Raw genomic sequence first — 18,954 nt, 5'->3', positions numbered from 1 at the left:
ATGTGTGAGGTTCAAAAGCCCAACCCCTTGTACTGACCTAGGCAAAAATAACCTAGGTCTGAAAGCTGGACCAGTATCACACATGAATTTGAAAGAAAACAAGATGTTCTCCAACATTCTGTATGTGGAGGGAAGTCATTGCACCTCATTTACCAGAAGTGATTGGTATACTTTCATGGAATAATAGAGTTGGAAAACAAAAATGCCACAATTTGCTGCTAAGTGTTATGCCCAGTATTCTTAAATTGTCAGAATTGCCCGAGTTACTGTTTCTTGTCCTTATCATATGGCCCCATATACATAGACCATTCCTTCTCTGAGGAAAATAAGAGTGGCTCTGGAACAGTCCCTTTGTTTCCTAATAGGATATATATTTTAAACTCAGCTTCACAAACAGATTTAAGTATTTGTTTCAGACCACCTCTCTCTTTCCTTATGGAAAGGGTGCAATGCTGAACTGTAAATTTACAGTGAACTGTACTGTTCATGTGTCAATGACACATTAAACATTTAACGCAAGGGTCTATTTCAGTATTCTGTGCCACTTCCACATTAGGCTTCTTAACGTAATGGATTTTGAATTAATTGGCATGAACATTTAGCACTCAGTAAGAAAGCCTGCAATTTCCACTGATTAACAAAAACTATTTTGTAATTACTTTAAAATGAATATTTGTTTATTCTGTATTAATGCATTTCCCCTAGTTATGCAGGGCAAACTACCAGGCTCATGTGAGACAATTTTAAAATGGAGGTACCACCCAAGTGGATTGGCACATAGCTCTGTCAGATGTTTCTTTTGAGTCATAATCTTAGATGGTCCAGTCCTGCTTTGGATCCTCTACTTAAAAGCTCATTTTTTAAAAAAGCAATGTGGACTTCTGGTACCCCTCCAGGATTAATGGCCCTGAAGCTTAAGCATCGTTAGTTTCATAGTAGATGAAAACATGCAAAAGCAGCTCCCATGCTTGTTGCTCCTATTGAACTTTGGTATGCAGAGTGTGGCTTGTACCTGTTGCAATCACACACAGAACAATATTGGTAGATAAAACAAATAAAGTTGTTTATTATAATAAGTACCTAACTTGGACCGAAAATTCTGTAGTTCTAAGCTAACCAGCTAGGCAGGAGAAAACAAAAGCAGCCATGCTTGTGACTTTGTGCTCAGGGGACAGATCCAGATTTACCTTTCATTCCGAGGTGTGAGAGGGGAGAGTGAGGAGAGTGAGGAGGAAGAAATGATAAACAGGATGCAACCACTGGCAGAGGAAGAAGGGGGTGGGGGAGTGCACTGCCCCCAGCACCACGATCCCAGTGGGGTGCCATCATGGCTCCCCCCCATGCTCGGTACCACATCCCTGCAGGTGGCAACCACACACCCAGGATGCAAGCCACACCCCTGCGGGTGGCATGCCACACCCCTGGGACATGCATCACATCCCCGGGATGTGCACCAGCCACACCCCTGCCTGCTCTCCACCCCCAGTGCCGGAGCATAAAGCTCTGCCACTGGATGCAACCTAAGACATATCAGTCTAAACTTTGAAGGTTAGAGAGGGGATCATAGAGGGGATCACCAGACGAGAAAGGAGGAGGAGTGGCGTTATATGTCAGGGATGTGAACACTTGTGAAGAGATCCAAGATTTAGAACCTCAAAGTCAAAGTGAAAGCATTTGGGTCAAAATTAAAGGAGAGAAGAATAACAGAGACCTTATTGTGGGAGTTTACTATAGATCCCCAAGCCAAACAGAGGACATAGGTGATGCCTTCCTGGAACAGATGGCCAAGCATGCAAAGGAAGGGAGATAGTAGTAATGGGGGACTTCAATTACCCGGATATTTGTTGGATGTCAAACTCAGCCAAGAGCATAAGGTCAAACAGATTCCTCACTGGCCTGGCAGACAACTGTTGGGATACTGCCAGGGAGACAAAGTCCATCATGGCCCTACTTCGCCTCCAGACGTCCATCGATCTCCCGTAGACACGCAGTATCAGCAATAAGCGACACAAGCTCCAGAAATAGCTTGCCACATTCCAGAGCTGATGCACGCTCTTATCAGCAGATAATGCACAGCGAAAGATGCACGTAGGAGAGCATTATTTATAAGTTTATTCTGCGTTAGTCAGAACAGAGAAAAACATGACTGCCTGCTTCAGTGTTTCAGGCACCGAGAGAAGAAAAACAAAAGCAACAGAAAACATAAACTTCCTGTCAACAGGATATACACAGACTCTGTGACTCACAAAGCCTGCTCCCTTTTAAGGTGGAATGGAAATATCCTAACAACAAATTCATTGTCCAGAAAGTGGGAGAAGCAACAAGAGGAACAGCCATTTTAGATCTGGTCCTAACCAATGTTGATGACCTGGTTAGTGGGGTAGAAGTGGAAGGATCATTAGCCGTGAGTGATCATGCTCTTCTGAAGTTTACTATACAGCGGAAAGGAGCAGCCAAGCATACTAGGACTCAATTTATTGACTTTAAGAAAGCCGACTTCATAAAACTTAGGGAAGTGCTGGGTGAGATCCCATGGACAGTAATACTAAAAGGAAAGGGAGTTCATGATGGCTGGGAGTTTGTTAAGAGGGAGATAGTAAAAGCACAACGTCAGGCAATACCAATGAGACAGAAACATGGAAGGTGCCTAAAGAAGCCAGGGTGGCTATCTAAAGAACTTTTAACTGAGTTATGATTAAAAAAGGATGTGTACGAAAAATGGAAAAGGGGGGAAACCACCAAAGAGGAATTCAAACAAATAGCCAGCACATGTAGACACAAAGTCAGAAAAGCTAAAGCACAGAATGAACTCAGGCTTGCTAGAGGTTAAAAGCAACAAAAAAGGCTTTTATCGGTATGTTCATAGCAAAAGGAAGAACAAAGAAACAATGGGGTCACTCAGAGGAGAAGATGGTGAAATGCAAACAGGGGACACAGAAAGGGCTGAACTCCTCAATGCCTTCTTTGCCTCAGTCTTCTCCGATAAAGAAAACAATGCCCAACCTGAAGAATTTGGAGCAAATGATTCAGCAGAGGAAACACAGCCCAGAATAACTAAGGAGATAGTACAAGAATACTTGGCTAGTTTAGATGTATTCAAGTCTCCCGGGCCAGACGAACTGCATCCAAGAGTATTAAAAGAACTGGCAGATGTGATCTCAGAACCACTGGCAGTCATCTTTGAGAATTCCTGGAGAACAGGCGAAGTCCCGGCAGACTGGAGGAGGGCAAATGTTGTCCCTATTTTCAAAAAGGGGAAAAGAGAGGACCCAAATAATTATCGCCCAGTCAGTCTGACATCAATACCAGGGAAGATTCTGGAGCAGATCATTAAGCAAACAGTCTGTGAGCACCTAGAAAGGAATGCTGTGATCACCAATAGTCAGCATGGATTTCTGAAAAATAAGTCATGTCAGACTAACCTGATCTCATTTTTTGACAGAATTACAAGCCTGGGAGATGAAGGGAACGCAGTGGATGTAGCCTACCTTGATTTCAGGAAGTCATTCGACAAGGTGCCCCATGATATTCTTGTAAAGAAGCTGGTAAAATGCGGTCTTGACTATGCTACCACTCAGTGGATTTGTAACTGGCTGACTGACCGAACCCAAAGGGTGCTCATCAATGGTTCCTCTTCATCCTGGAGAAGAGTGACTAGTGGGGTGCCACAGGGTTCTGTCTTGGGCCCGGTTTTATTCAACATCTTTATCAACGACTTGGATGATGGACTCAAGGGCATCCTGATCAAATTTGCAGATGACACCAAACTGGGAGGGGTGGCTAACACCCCAGAGGACAGGATCACACTTCAAAACGACCTTGACAGATTAGAGAACTGGGCAAAAACAAACAAGATGAATTTTAACAGGGAGAAATGTAAAGTATTGCACTTGGGCAAAAAAAATGAGAGGCACAAATACAAGATGGGTGACACCTGGCTTGAGAGCAGTACATGTGAAAAGGACCTAGGAGTCTTGGTTTACCACAAACTTGACATGAGCCAACAGTGTGACGCAGCAGCTCAAAAAGCCAATGCAATTCTGGGCTGCATCAATAGGAGTATAGCATCTAGATCAAGGGAAGCAATAGTGCCACTGTATTCTGCTCTGGTCAGACCTCACCTGGAGTACTGTGTCCAGTTCTGGACACCACAATTCAAGAAGGACACTGACAAACTGGAACGTGTCCAGAGGAGGGCAACCAAAATGGTCAAAGGCCTGGAAACGATGCCTTATGAGGAACGGCTAAGGGAGCTGGGCATGTTTAGCCTGGAGAAGAGGAGGTTAAGGGGTGATATGATAGCCATGTTCAAATATATAAAAGGATGTCACATAGAGGAGGGAGAAAGGTTGTTTTCTGCTGCTCCAGAGAAGCGGACACGGAGCAATGGATCCAAACTACAAGAAAGAAGATTCCACCTAAACATTAGGAAGAACTTCCTGACAGTAAGAGCTGTTTGACAGTGGAATTTGCTGCCAAGGAGTGTGGTGGAGTCTCCTACTTTGGAGGTCTTTAAGCAGAGGCTTGACAACCATATGTCAGGAGTGCTCTGATGGTGTTTCCTGCTTGGCAGGGGGTTGGACTCGATGGCCCTTGTGGTGTATTCCAACTCTATGATTCTATGATTCTGTGTAGTGATTGGAATGATGTCATGACTTACGAAACTACTTAGCCAATCAGATTGGACTATGTGGATGCAAATGAAGTGAACAGGTGGTCGGAGCAAAGTAACTAATCTGGAATAGGTGGAAACGTTCAAAGCTATCACACACAGAAATAAGGAAAGGGCAGGGGCAATTTTCAATGTTGAAAAAAGATTCACGAGCAACCACAACCATCTTCATGTGCTTGTCTGAATAAATGAGTTAGTGGTTGAAGAGTCAGACTAGGATCTGGCAGACCAGAGTTCAGTGAGACATGAAGCTCACTGGATGACTTCAGGAAATCTGAATCCACCCTTTGTTTTTCATTATAGCTACATTTTAGACTTATACAGAGAGTACTTTGACTGGCTTTTCCTTTAGCGGCAGAGAATCCAAAGGTACATTATCAAGAGCTCTCCTCTTGATGGTACATAACTCTAACCCATGCTTGGAGGAATCAGAATTTCAGATGATGGATTCAAATAATTCATCAAAAGAACAAGGCAGTATATTACAGCAGTGTCCAAAGATGGCACCATCAAGAGACAAGTGGTTCAAAGAGGAAATTTAGTAATATTAATCGAACTAAGGATATTCAGTGCCAGAAGGCTGCTCTGCAGCAGAAGTTTGGCAACCAGTAAAAACATCATTTATCTCCACACTGAAGTGACTCTTTGCAGCATTAGGAGTGCTTTAAAGATTTTATTTCAAGAGCAAAAGGGAAGTTTCCATTTCCTAACAGAAGTGTGGAATACATTAAGAAAAACCCTCCCTTTTAAAAATCATTTGCAAAAAAAAAAAAGAAAGAAATATAAATGCAATAGCACTTTGAGTTTTAGATTTGGGTACAAGGGGAGTAAAACTAGCAATACTCAGATCAGCATAGCAGACAGAGTCTACAATGGGTAACCTTTTTTTTCTGGAACCGTTCCCTGCCTTTAGCATCAGCATGACCTGCAGGAATTCACAAAATACAAATGTACTTCAATATGCAAGCCCCCACCCCGCCCAATCACCTGGTGATTTGTTTTGGATTCATTTGTTCTTCAAGACACAGGAGCAGAAAAGTCTGGTTTATTTTTCTGGACATTGGATAACCCTGACCTACAGGTGTTCTGATTTCTCCACCACTAGTGCTATCTCAAAGCGAATTAATTTGTATTTTGTTAGAAATTTGGTTAAAAATGAAAGTGTGGTTATATTCCAGATTGCTTTATGGCTTTTCTAGCACTTTCATGAGCTAACTCGCCCCAGGCACACCAGACTCAAAAACTCTCCTTGCAAACTGCCAATGCCCCATGCACTCTCCATTTTTTTGAAAAATCGAGGGGCTTGCTTGCTTAGTTATTTACATATTTCTCGTATGGCTGTTGTCCAGAATGGTTGGATTTTGGGGCACTCCCACTACATGTTGAGGTATGTGCCTGTGGAGGTGCACCCTCTCCAGCATTTTGGTGAGGTTCCTGGGCGTATTAGACCCCAGAATTGGCCCTACTAACCATCTTCCAAGACAGCAATGCCCATTTACACCACAAAGAACTCATAACCCACCTGCTTTCAGCAGCCAGAAACACTATAACCAGACACTGGAGACACCTGTCAGGAGTAAGCATGGACCAATGGTACCAAATAGTATGGGAAACAGCCCTACTAGAAAAATTAAACAACAAACTGAAACTGACACGGTCACAAACCAAAGAAGACGCCTTTACCCCGGTATGGCTCCCCTTTATCACATATACAGCCCAACAAGACAATGACAATAATCCACCAACAGCATACAAATCAATATGGCTAACCTGATCCAAAACACCCACCCCACTCACACACGAAAAGAAAGATCACCACAGCCAATCACAAACAAACAACCACACCCTAGGCCAACCCCAACCTCTCACACCACCAAAGGAACACAAGTGAACAGCAGAGAACCTGCAGGAGCAACGCTGACACCAAACCCTACATACATTAAGCAAAATAGAAATATCACCACCCGACCCCACCCCCACCCAGCTTCCCCCCCTCCACCCCTTTTCTTCCTAATGTCCCAACAAATGAAACTGATTTGTAAAAATGTTACATGGAAAAAATACGAGAGACGTTACACATACTTCTGTAAATCAAGAAAATATTTAATAAACAAATAAAAATTGAGGGGCTTGATGTTGCGGGGTATACCTGAAGGAGCGTCTCCACCCCCATCGTTCTGCCCAGACACTGAGGTCCGGCGCCGAGGGCCTTCTGGCGGTTCCCTCATTGCGAGAAGCGAAGCTACAGGGAACCAGGCAGAGGGCCTTTTCGGTGGTGGCGCCCGCCCTGTGGAATGCCCTCCCATCGGATGTCAAGGTGATGGACAACTACCTGACATTCAGAAGACATCTTAAGGCGGCCCTATTTAGGGAAGCTTTTAATGTATGATATTTTAGTGTTTTTTGGTTTCTGTGGAAGCCGCCCAGAGTGGCTGGGGAAACCCAGCCAGATGGGCGGGGTACAAATAATAAATTATTATTATTATTATTATTATTATTATTATTATTATTATTATTAACTGCCCCCCACTTTATTTGTTTTGGGATGTGTGCAGGTGATGCTTTACCCATTTTCAGTGGGAGGTGAGTTTCTGAGTACCGCCAGCTTATCTTCTGTGAAATGGGTATTTTGTGGTGCCTGTGACAGTTTTGTAGATTCCCATATGTGTCCCTGGACCCCAAAATGTTGCACTCTGGGAACTAAATGTTTGCTGCCATACTTGCTGTAGTGGAAGCAAAGGTGTTCCCCACAACAACAGCTAAAGCAGCCTCGTTTTCCTGAAAAGTAATGCATAGTCTACATGATTCTTAAACAAACAAACAAACAAACAAACATGGTGGGTAGCTGATATCTATAATCTAAAAAAGTTGGGCTCCCAACTCTGTACCTACACCACACCAAGCTCTCCTGCACCTCAGACTTCATTCTCTCAGTAGCTGGCAGTGACAGTCAGCATTAAAAAGATGGGAGAACAATGCCAGTCTCCTGACTGCTCTTGTATCTTTCAAGGAAGGCAGAAGAAAGAGTGCTTACTTATTACAAATGTATAAAGTACTCCATGGTTTCTCACCAAGAAAAGGGAAGAGTCCTTCATAAGTGCTGACCCAAAGCTACTTGCTTTCCCCCCTTCCCTTTGCAGCTATTTTGGCAATTAATACCTTCCTTCTGGAAAGTTTTGCCACACTCGTTACAAAAAAATGTGTCCTTATTCATTTAAATCACCCCCACTTTCACTCTGTGATGTCACCATACTTGATCGGCTACGTAGTATTCTGATGTCACCACTTGCATTACGTAATCCCAGACTGGAGATTGAACAGTAGGCAGGAAGTAAACGGCACCAAAGAATGATGAACACCGGAAGCTGCCTTAAGCTAAGTCAGATCACTAGTTTGGTACTCATTTGTTGTTGTTTAGTCGTTTAGTCATGTCTGACTCTTCATGACTCCATGGACCAGAGCACGCCAGGCACTCCTGTCTTCCACTGCCTCCCGCAGATTGGTCAAATTCATGCTCGTAGCTTCGAGAACACTATCCAACCATCTCGTCCTCTGTCGTCCCCTTCTCCTTGTGCCCTCCATCTTTCCCAACATCAGGGTCTTTTCCAGGGAGTCTTCTCTTCTCACGAGGTGGCCAAAGTATTGGAGTCTCAGCTTCAGGATCTGTCCTTCCAATGAGCACTCAGGGCTGATTCTCCAGGTTCTCAGCCTTTCCCATCATCTGCTACGTAACAATTTAGCTAGAGATGCTGGGAATTGAGCTTTATGCCTATTGCAGGCAAACGGAAGCACTCAGCTATGGCCCACACAGGATTGGGGGGGGGGAGTTGCTATTTGCACAATCAAATTATTTATTGGGAGAAATTTACACTCCACTAAAAACACTGGACCAGTTTAAAGACTGTTGGTGGGAGGGCTGTGGGATGTGAGATAGAAGAGGTAATGGAGATATGGAAAGAGTATAAGAACAGGTTTCTACCAGATGGCTTGGCAAGGAGGCCTGAAGCATTTATGAACAATGTTTGTATTCCTAAAGACTTCATAACTCCACTAATGCTTCCTGTAACACTACATATATCCACAAAATAAGATAAAGGTCAGCATATATTAGAGTCAGATCCAAAATTCTTGTCCTTATTCTCCCACATTCTATTCCACCCTGAAGCTTGGGGGAGCAACTTGTGGTTCATGGCACTTAGTCTAATTTCACAGTGATAGGGTGACACAGAGAGAAGGTGGGAGATATGATGGCAGAGGAAAAAGTGGGAGGGGACATGATATGAGAACTCTATAACCCCAGGTTCCTGATCTCAAGGAGACTTCTAAGCATCCTCACCTCAGCTGAATGTGCATAGGAACCTCCTTTAGACCTTCCCAGTCAACATGGGAAGATTGCCAGGGGGGAAGTGGGCAGAGCAGAAAAAAACAAAGACATTGGGGCAGTGCTTGCCTATGTGTGCCCACTCCTCACAATACCTGATGCCAAATCACATCTGAAGTATGCATGAATGTGACTTCTGTTGGTGCTTATTGATAAACCAGTACATGACTCTGTTCATGTCCTATTGCCTGCAATGTGTGAATACAAATAATAATAATAATAATAATAATAATAATAATAATAATAATAATAATAATAATAATTTATTACTTATATCCCGCCCATCTGGCTGGGCCTCCCCAGCTACTCTGGACGGCTCCCAACAGAATATTAAAAACACAATAAAACATCAAACATTAAAAACTTCCCTAAACAAGTCAGATGGTTGTTGATTTCCTTGACATTTGGTGGGAGGGCGTTCCACAGGGCAGGTGCCACTACTGAGAATACCCTCTGCTGGGTTCCCCATAGCTTCACTTCTTGCAGTGAGGGAATCGCCAGAAGGCCCTCGGCGCTGGACCTCAGTGTCTGGGCCGGATGATGGGGGTGGAGACGCTCCTTCAGGTATACTGGGGCGAGGCCGCTTAAGGCTTTAAAGGTCAGCACCAACACTTTGAATTGTGCTTTGAAACCTACTGGGAGCAATGTAGGTCCTTCAGGACCGAAGTTTTTCTTCTTAACATGCTAGACATAATGCTTTAGGAACACAGGAAGCTGTCTTATACTGAGTTAGACTATTGGTCCATCTAGCTTTGAATTGTCTGCACTTCCTGGCAGTGGCAGGAGTCTCTCCCAGTCCTACCTGTAGATGCCAGGGGTTGAACCTGAGACCTTCTGCATTCAAGGCAGATGTTCTATTTTATATATATTTAGACTGTGGTACTGAAGAATAGACTTGGGAAGGGGACACCTAATCATACTTCTCCCCTGCCCCTGGTAACAGCTTTTGTTCAGTATGTATCATATCATATATATGTGAACCCAGTTTTGAACTTTTTGAAGACATGGGAGATTTCAAAAGGACCTGTTAGCAACATTGGGGCAGCCCAGTCTTACTAGAACGGGAACATGATTTAGTAATGCTTTGTGGTTTCAAATCCCAGAAAGGTCAGACAAAGTTTCTAAGAGGAGGGGACCACGTCCTCCCTGCTCACAAATAAAATATGCTTAGATTCATAACAAACAAACATTCTAAGTAGTGGTGGTCACAGCATAAAAGAGTCACATGTGTTTTTCTTTTGTCCACTAAGTAAATCTTTGCCTTTGCCAAAGGGCAAGTGGGCTAAATTAGGGAAAAAACAGGCCTGATTGCAAAATGCCTTGAATTAACTAGGAATATTGCTATATATAGCTATAAATATCTGCTGATTTGTTCACAGTTACTGAAAACAAGAAACAAACTGGAATTAAGATGCAAACTCAGTGGGTGGTATTCAACTAAGGTTTACTCAGAGTAGATTTGGTGAAATTAATGGTACTTAATCATGTTCATTAATTCAATTGCATCAAATCTGAATATATCTTAGTGGAATACCATCCTATGGTTCCTGGTGTTCTGCTAAACCAAAATAATTATTTAATAGGTTGAGACTTTTGCTCTGGAGTTGAGTTGAACATGTCCATGACTTATGTTCAGGAGATGGAATGTGACACATTGGTGCAACTAATTTCCAGTGTTTTCCTGCAGCACCATTCTACTCGAAAGTGAGTCCCATTGAGTTCAATAGGGTTTACTCCCAGGAAACTGGGCATAGGATTGCAGCCTTTCACTTCTGTCACTGAGCTGTTCACATGACGTTTGCATGCAATATTTGTTTTTAAGCTGCCCCTGTTTGTGTGTGCTATGAAGCCAACACAAAATGGAAATGTGGATATATGGGATGTGAGTGGCCTCTAAGGTGGGTTGGGAAGCTGTCAACCTTCAGCAATTGTTGGTCTCTGACTCCCAGAAGCCCCAGTCAGCATGGCCAATTATTAAGAATGATGGGAATCCTCATACATCTGCCAGGCCACAGTTTTCCCTCCCCATCTCTAAGTAGGGCTGGTTGAATCTGTCAGTGTCAGTTCCTTCATTTTTCCACAATTAAGTTTAGCTTTCCACATTTTTGCATCAGTTTGCATTTTTAAAAAGTCCTCATAAAAATTCACCAGCATTTTAGTGCAGTTTCCCCCTAATATAAACATTTTTTATGCAATTTCACTTAAAATACAGATTTTTTGCAAATTAATTTTCCCTTATATAATGAATTTTTGAATTGAACAATTTTCACCAGAATACACATTTTACACAGTTAAGTGCATTGTTGGGGTACACATTACTTTGCTTCAAGAAGTGCATTGCAAAATTCGGAAACATACAATTTTCAAAGGAAGGCTGAGTTTCCATTTGTTTATTGACTCAGAAAGTTTAATGAGAAAATAGAATGAAATAGACCACTGAGGTGAATCCACACACAAATTCCATGGACTGGAAACAGACTGATTTGTCCATTCTTAAGTAATCATCTGACTGGGAATAGCCATGTGAAGTTAGGCAGCACTGCTAATCTAAACTGTGCTGGGAACCATGTGTTTGGAAAGTTCTCATCATATAATGTTTGGGCAGGTCAACATTTTACATGATCATCAAAAATAAGTTCTTCCCATCATACAAACATATAAAGGGAGGAGAGAGTGTAAGTGAATGTTAAAAACACAAATACTAACAGTCCTAATATTCACATATCCATAGCAAAGAAGGAAGAGAGAGATAGCAAACAAATTTAGCCTCGAGTTTGTTTTATGTCCTTGTTATTGCAAAGAAGTTTGAGCCAGAAAAGACATAGAAGGGACACAAATGAGATAATTTAATGATGCCTTTTAGGAGTGCAATGAAGGGAAATAAATAAATAACACAACTCAAAGCACATCAAAGGTGGTTTCTCCTTTGCTTTCAGCAGATGGGAGGGGAGAAAGAAAAACATAGATACACCACAGTTTATGCAGCTTGTATGCTCCCAAAAACACAAATCTTGTCAGAGGCATGTACCCACTGTGTTGGCATTTTATTTATTTCACTGCTTGTTCAGAGGAAGCAATGTTGAAAAGTTGCTTTGTGGGACCTAGAAGAACTGGCATCTAGTTAGATAAAGATATACTTTTCCAAGTTGTAGGACTTTTTAAACACACTCACTCACTCACTCACACAGTGCTACTGGCTTCATTTTACCAGTGGCTACGGTCCCATTAATATGTTTTCGATTCAGTATCTTTTCATGCACCATATATAACAGGAAAGGAAGAAGGGGGAAGGAAGGAAAGAAAGAAAGAAAGAAAGAAAGAAAGAAAGAAAGAAAGAAAGAGGCAGACTTGTAACTTGTTCCTTTCACGAAGGCTAGGGGGTTGGTGGGGCATGGATGGAAGCCAAGAGAGAACCAATGGGTGTAGAGAATAATGTTATGATGATTGAGAGCAGGTCTGCTGAACCTGTAGATGGGTTCATACTGACAGAGGAAAAGAGAATTCAGAGTTTCTGGGCAGAAAGCCATGGACAAAGGAAACAGCGAGACAGGCTGAAACAGGGAAGGTTGCCAGATATCTGCTTGTGGTTATCAGATCTAGGAGCGTCGCAGTGGTTCTGCGCTATTTCTTTCCCAACCCATTCAACTGTTTCGCTAGCATTTTCTTCCCCACTCTCGGCTCCTTTACATGCGTGCACAAGAAGCTCAAGTCACCATCTGTAGGAGGCAGCCTCGCATAGAGAAAGCACATTTCCCAAATAATTTCATAGCCAAGGATTTTTAAAAAACCACCCCAGCCCTGATATTGGCCATTGTTGCTAGCACAGCTTCGATAGAATAAGGACTTTTCACACAAAAGCATCACCAAGATTATTATTCCACAAGTTTAGGCTGGGTTCAGTATTCAGCCCAAATCTGTAATTCTTCCAACGAGCCTGCACTTCCGCTGAGTAGGAGTGGGGTCTTGACTGCGACATCACAATGAGTTTCATTGATGCTAATGCATTGCCCCCTCCCTCCCCCAACAATGAGCCATCGAGTAGAATATCTCCAGGATGATTGACAAAGGACAGTCCTCTATGTAAAGGGTTACCAGAGGATAGTCCTCTATTTGAAACAGCCCAGTCTAAGTTTAAGGAGAACAGATTGTAGAATGGGAGAGAATGGGCCTTTAACGTTGCCCATCAACAGTTTCCACCTGAACAGCAAAACTAATTAAGAACGCAAGTCACAGCCTCTTCAGCTGTCATGCCTCAACTGGAGGAATCCTCCTTGAAGGATGGCCTGGCACTCCCTGAGCAAAAAGAACATGGAGCCATGGACGCAGCCTCTGTTGAGAGGCAATGAGGCAGATTAGAGTGATCCAGTGTTGCAGAGGAAATGGCAAACTAACTGCCCGCTCATGGCACAAATAGCCCCTTCTTGGAATCAGAGGGGGATGCTGAGTGGCCATTAAACACTTGGGAACACAGGCTGCTGAAGATGGAGGCTGAGTCAGCTACATACATGGCTTCTGGGTGTGTTCTGAGTGGAGCTCTGGTGGCTCAGGTTTCAAAGCCTTCCATCCCAGGCAGTGGCTTAGTAAGGTCAGGTGGTACCCAGTGTGGAAAATTTCTTATCACACACATTTAAATTATTAAAAGAAGGGAAAATAAGATATTTACAGTTGCAAGTGTTATTTTCTGGTTTATTTACTTAACATTGTGAGCATAAGCACTTAAAACCTTTTTTCCACATTGGGAATTTCTTATTTTAAAAACACATATTTTTGGCATTTTGTCACCCCCCCAGTGGTGACACCCCGGGTGACCCTCACCCACTGCACCCCCCTTCTTACGCCCCTGATCCCAGGCACAGAGTGCTGGAATGATGTCACTTCACTACCTCCCCCTCTCCTCTCACTCTGTGCTCCCTTAAAAGGTAAAGGGACCCCTGACCATTAGGTCCAGTCGTGGCCGACTCTGGGGTTGCGGTGCTCATCTTGCTTTATTGGCTGAGGGAGCCGGTGTACAGCTTCCGGGTCATGTGGCCAGCATGACTAAGCCACTTCTGGCGAACCAGAGCAGTGCACGGAAACGGCGTTTAACTTCCTGCCAGAGCGGTACCTATTTATCTACTTGCACTTTGACGTGCTTTCGAACTGCTAGGTTGGCAGGAGCAGGGACCGAGCAATGGGAGCTCACCCCATCACGGGGATTCGAACCGCCAACCTTCTGATCAGCAAGTCCTAGGCTCTGTGGTTTAATCCACAGCGCCCCCTAGTCCTCGCCAAATCTACAAATTATGTTTGTGTGTGTCAGGCAAAGCCCCAGAATTGCATGCAGGGGAGAAGAAAGGAGACCATTCCATTTGGCAAGCAGAGATGTTTGTACTGTTGGAATAATCTCCTTGGCACAGTGTTGAATCCCACCCAATGTTCTTTTCTTGAGTAGCCTTCTCTAACCTGTAGCCCTTCAGAAATTTTGGACTACAGCTACCATGAGCCCCAGCCTACTCAAGAGCTTTGGGTTGATGAGGCTATTCTTGAAGGAATGAGGCAAAATAAATGTATTGGTTGCTTTCCTTGTCTTCCCAAAAATATTTGTGTGTGCGTATACACACACACACACACACACACACACACACACACTTGTTATTTCTGAAAATATACATTCACCTCTGTGTTGTTCTGGCAAGAAAAATATGAATTACAGTTAGTTTGATGACCATACAGTCCTTATTTACCAATTACTGGACCGCTAAAAGCAAACATGAAAACTGTGGTCTGTCTTGTGGGTGATCCATTTCTGGCATGTAGAGGCCATCAAGGATTGCAGTCCTCAAAATGTAGACTTGGTTTTAACCCAGGGTTTGTTGAATACAAGTGGGTGGTATTCAGCTTTGTTAACAAGGTTTTTGTTCCTTTCCTTCTTTTGCTTTAAGGGAATTTTCTTAGCGCATGTTTGGGGCAGGCAGATTTGCAATGTAAAACTGGACTAGAAAAATGGGGAGAATTCCACCAGTGATAAATTTTCACGAGGATATTCAGTTGAGGAACACAGCAGATATTGCTATCATAAGGCTGTATACACTAGTGTGTGGCTCACTACCCCAATCTCTGAGCAGTACGAGATTCCAGGGGTTCCAGTCACCAGTCCAGGGTTCATGTTTCTTTCAGAATGAGGGACAGTGGAGAATGTGATGTCTTTATGTTTAAGGCTTATTTGCACATGTATGCAAGCTGAGCCTATGATGGAGGGGTTCACCGCATTAACACCCCAAGAGGGGCTTGCTTCTACCATAACCACAGCCCTGAATTTGAACAGAAATCAGACGTGGCTCTTCCTCACAAGCTTCAGCCTGCTTCTCCTCCAGCTTCTAGCTTACATGCATGCAACTCCTTTGTCTTTCTAGCTAACTACCAGTGAGTTGAGGGAGGGAGGGGGCACCCATTTGTAATCTGGCAAAGAGCCACGTTTCTTTGTTACCTTAATGGCCCATACTCAAAGGGCTACCACAAAGAGACTTGTCTGGCTATTTCAACAATTTGAATCCTTCCTTAGATTTTAACATCTGCTGGGTCCAGGAATTAGAATGGTCTCAGCATACAACCTACTCTCCAAGCCCACAAGAAACTCATGACAAGGGCAACACGAAAAGCCAGTGCAGTGTAGTGGTTAGAGTGTTGGGCTAGCTAGGGCCCAGGAGTCCTGGGTTCAAATTTCCACTCAGCTATCTGTAAGCTATCTGTTAGGGGGACGCGGGTGGCGCTGTGGGCTAAAGCCTCAGCGCCTAGGGCTTGCCGATCGAAAGGTCGGCGGTTCGAATCCCCGCGGCGGGGTGCGCTCCCGCTGCTCGGTCCCAGCGCCTGCCAACCTAGCAGTTCGAAAGCACCCCCGGGGGCAAGTAGATAAATAGGTACCGCTTACCAGCGGGAAGGTAAACGGCGTTCCGTGTGCGGCTCTGGCTCGCCAGAGCAGCGTTGTCACGCTGGCCACGTGACCCGGAAGTGTCTTCGGACAGCGCTGGCCCCCGGCCTATAGATGTGAGATGGGCGCACAAACCCCAGAGTCTGTCAAGACTGGCCCGTTCGGGCAGGGGTACCTTTACCTTTACCTATCTGTAAGTCACCTTGAGAAGACACTGCCTCTGTGCTGCAAAAGCTCCTAAAGAGATTTAAAACATAAAATAAATAGGATCTCAATTAAGGTTGCCCTGTTATGGTGGAATTCACTCAGTAAATATGAACTGAAGCACAGGACAATAATAAAATAGGTGTGGGGAGGATGCAAACACCCAATGCTCTCTAAGATCTTCCAGTAATTTGGAATTCATTCTTTCTTGAACTGCGATAAAAATCAAAACTTTGAAACACACAGAGAAAGGCACTATGAAATGAAAACTTGTGAATTGGCTTCATATAGAAATGTCAAAATAAACCAGCATCCTGTATTGAAAGGAAAATTGTCATTTCAATTGTTATTTTGACATTCCTAATCTGAGAAAAGAGAGGATTCTGTCCATTTTAAAATATTCTATCCATTTTAAAATATTCCCCAGATTGTGATGGTTGTTTAATCGGCTTGGAAATGACATTTTCCAGTGCCTTTCAGAGGAGACCATGCCAATTTGGGTTCAGTAAGGATCTAAAGCACTTTTGCCCACACTATTGATGTCATTTTACTGCAGCAAATGTACAATTGAGCTTTACTATACAGCTCATTCTTGCTTCAATCAATCCAAAATGTGTGGAATTATCTTGCAAGTTAGGATACATTAGGCCCCCAAAGGATCTCTTGTGACTCCACTGAAACCCTTCTGTATTCTATGCAAATTACTGAACAATATATAGGCTTAGGTACCATGTGGTCCTTGCTTCCCTCAGAATTAATATTTTGGTTATCAAAGAGCCTAGCTTGTGTCCACACACACACACACACACACACACGGTGAAACCACCTTAGAGTGATCTCAGCATGTATGTAGGTATGTCTGCCAGAAAGATACAGAGATCTTGCCATTACTATTAGATTATATAAAAGAGTCGCTTCTACATCCTTCCCACATGGCTGATGGCATCTCTGCCTGATGACAATTCCTTAACAAACCCCCACAAGTTCAAGTCTAGTTTGATGGCTTGTTCTCTGTAATCAATTTCCTATCTCTTTAGATTCTGAAACACCTTATCCAGCCCAGCCTTTCGATTCCATGCTACCAAGAGTATAAACTTCATAATATTGACCAAACCGCTGGGCTGTTTCATGCTTTCAAGTCAAAGGTAAATCTCCCATTGACTTTAATGGGAGCAGCAATAGGCCCTAATTCTCTGTCACCACTGGAGCTCTTTTCCAGCAAATTGAATCTTCTTCAACAATTGGCAGCACATCAGAGACAGCGGACAGGCATCCCCCTTCCCCCAACACCACATCCTCTCATCCTTTAATAGGAAATAGGAGTTGTGTTACATTTAAAATGACCTGGATCTCCAGGGGTACATGGATATCTCACTTAAACAAACAGACAACATTTCTCTCCCGGTTAAGGGCAAAACCTCTGAAAGGGGAAAATGTAGTTGGACTGGAGACTGATCAGGTCCTGCAGCGATACACACAGATGCAGCCCTGGGTGTCAACAACGCACGGACCTACAAACTCCAAAACACAAAGAAATCAAACACCACCCACTAGCCAAACAAGCAGAGTTCAGAAGGTTTAGAACTGGCAGGTGATTTGGAAAGAACGAGGCTTGCTGTGGCCACAGACCCTGCACTTTAGCCTTTATATTTGTTTTAACAAGTTGATTGTTTTCCCATTGATCATTGGCCTCAGTAGGAGTCCCTCAGAAGATTAGGCTTCAGCTTAGAATTGTAGGGTTGGAAGGAATCTGAAGTTCATCTATTACCAGACTTCTCAGGATGTGCAGCAGACCCATTTTGAGGCTCCTGATAAAAATGGAAGTAGCTGCAAGAGGAGATAGAACTCTCTCTTATTTTATCACTTCTGCTGTCAAACAGTTTTGTGCCCTAACAGGATCAGAAGACCTGGTGGGGCTTTTCTTCCTGACATTCTTCAGTCCCTCAAGCCCCAGGGACTCTCCAAATTTGAGATGGTTTAGGGGTCTTAAACCATGGCATAAGGAACCTTTCTCAGACCAATGGCTGCATCCCATTGTGGCTCACATTCTGACGTGGTAGCGTACTGCAAGAGGGCTCAGACAGTTGAAGGCCCTCCCACGGGCAGTAAGTGTGACCAAAGCAAAAGGCATGGATCCCTTTCCCTCATTCTTGCAGACATACATAAACATGTCCACACACCCACACTCAGAAAACATACACATATATTCATGGACTCATTCACACATATGCAGAATGCCCATGCACATCCCTTAGCATAAAGGTCTGTACTTTGAGATGTATTGCGCTTTCTTGTTTATCATTGTTAGCGACATTCGGGAGGTTTTCTCTTAGACAGCAGAAGCTGGCTGCGACTTTTCATTGTCAAGAGAAGCATCTTCATGATTACTTTGAACGTCTGAGGCCTGGCACACACAAACAATAGATTCTCATAGGAAACTGTCTTACACCATCAGACTTTTGGTCCATCTATTGGTACAGTTTACGTTGATTGTCCAGGATTTCTCCTGTTTTCTGTTTTCCAGTCCTATCTGAACAAGTCAGGAATTGAACTTTGTGAAGCATATCATTTACCACTACAAACTACAGTTTCCAGGATTCTTCAGGGGAACCCATGACTGTTCAAGTGATATAAGAGGGTTTTTGAAAAAAATAAAATAAAAAATGTTGTGTCAACGTGGCCAGAAAGCAAAAAGCAATCCAGCATATATCTCACCTGCTAGATTTGCCCAGTATCTATGTGAGGTGGCCCTTACAATGAGATTATTTAGAGGCTGGGCACTGTGCCAGT

General features: G+C 43.4%; 1 long non-coding RNA gene across 1 annotated transcript in view; it reads right to left on the bottom strand.

Annotated features, from left to right (window-relative positions):
* Positions 1–2,302: 2,302 nt before the first annotated feature.
* Positions 2,303–18,954, bottom strand: part of LOC309534436 — a 340,927-nt gene continuing 324,275 nt past the window's right edge. The window contains exon 3 of the long non-coding RNA XR_014220723.1: positions 2,303–2,368. This is a non-coding gene — a long non-coding RNA (uncharacterized lncRNA). The remainder of the gene's footprint in view (positions 2,369–18,954) is intronic.

Source organism: Podarcis vaucheri (genome assembly GCF_965113315.1).
Source record: "Podarcis vaucheri genome assembly, chromosome: 6".
Taxonomy (NCBI): Eukaryota; Metazoa; Chordata; class Lepidosauria; order Squamata; family Lacertidae; genus Podarcis; species Podarcis vaucheri.
Note: the sequence above shows the minus strand (reverse complement) of the source record. Positions and strands in the feature narration are given on the sequence as shown.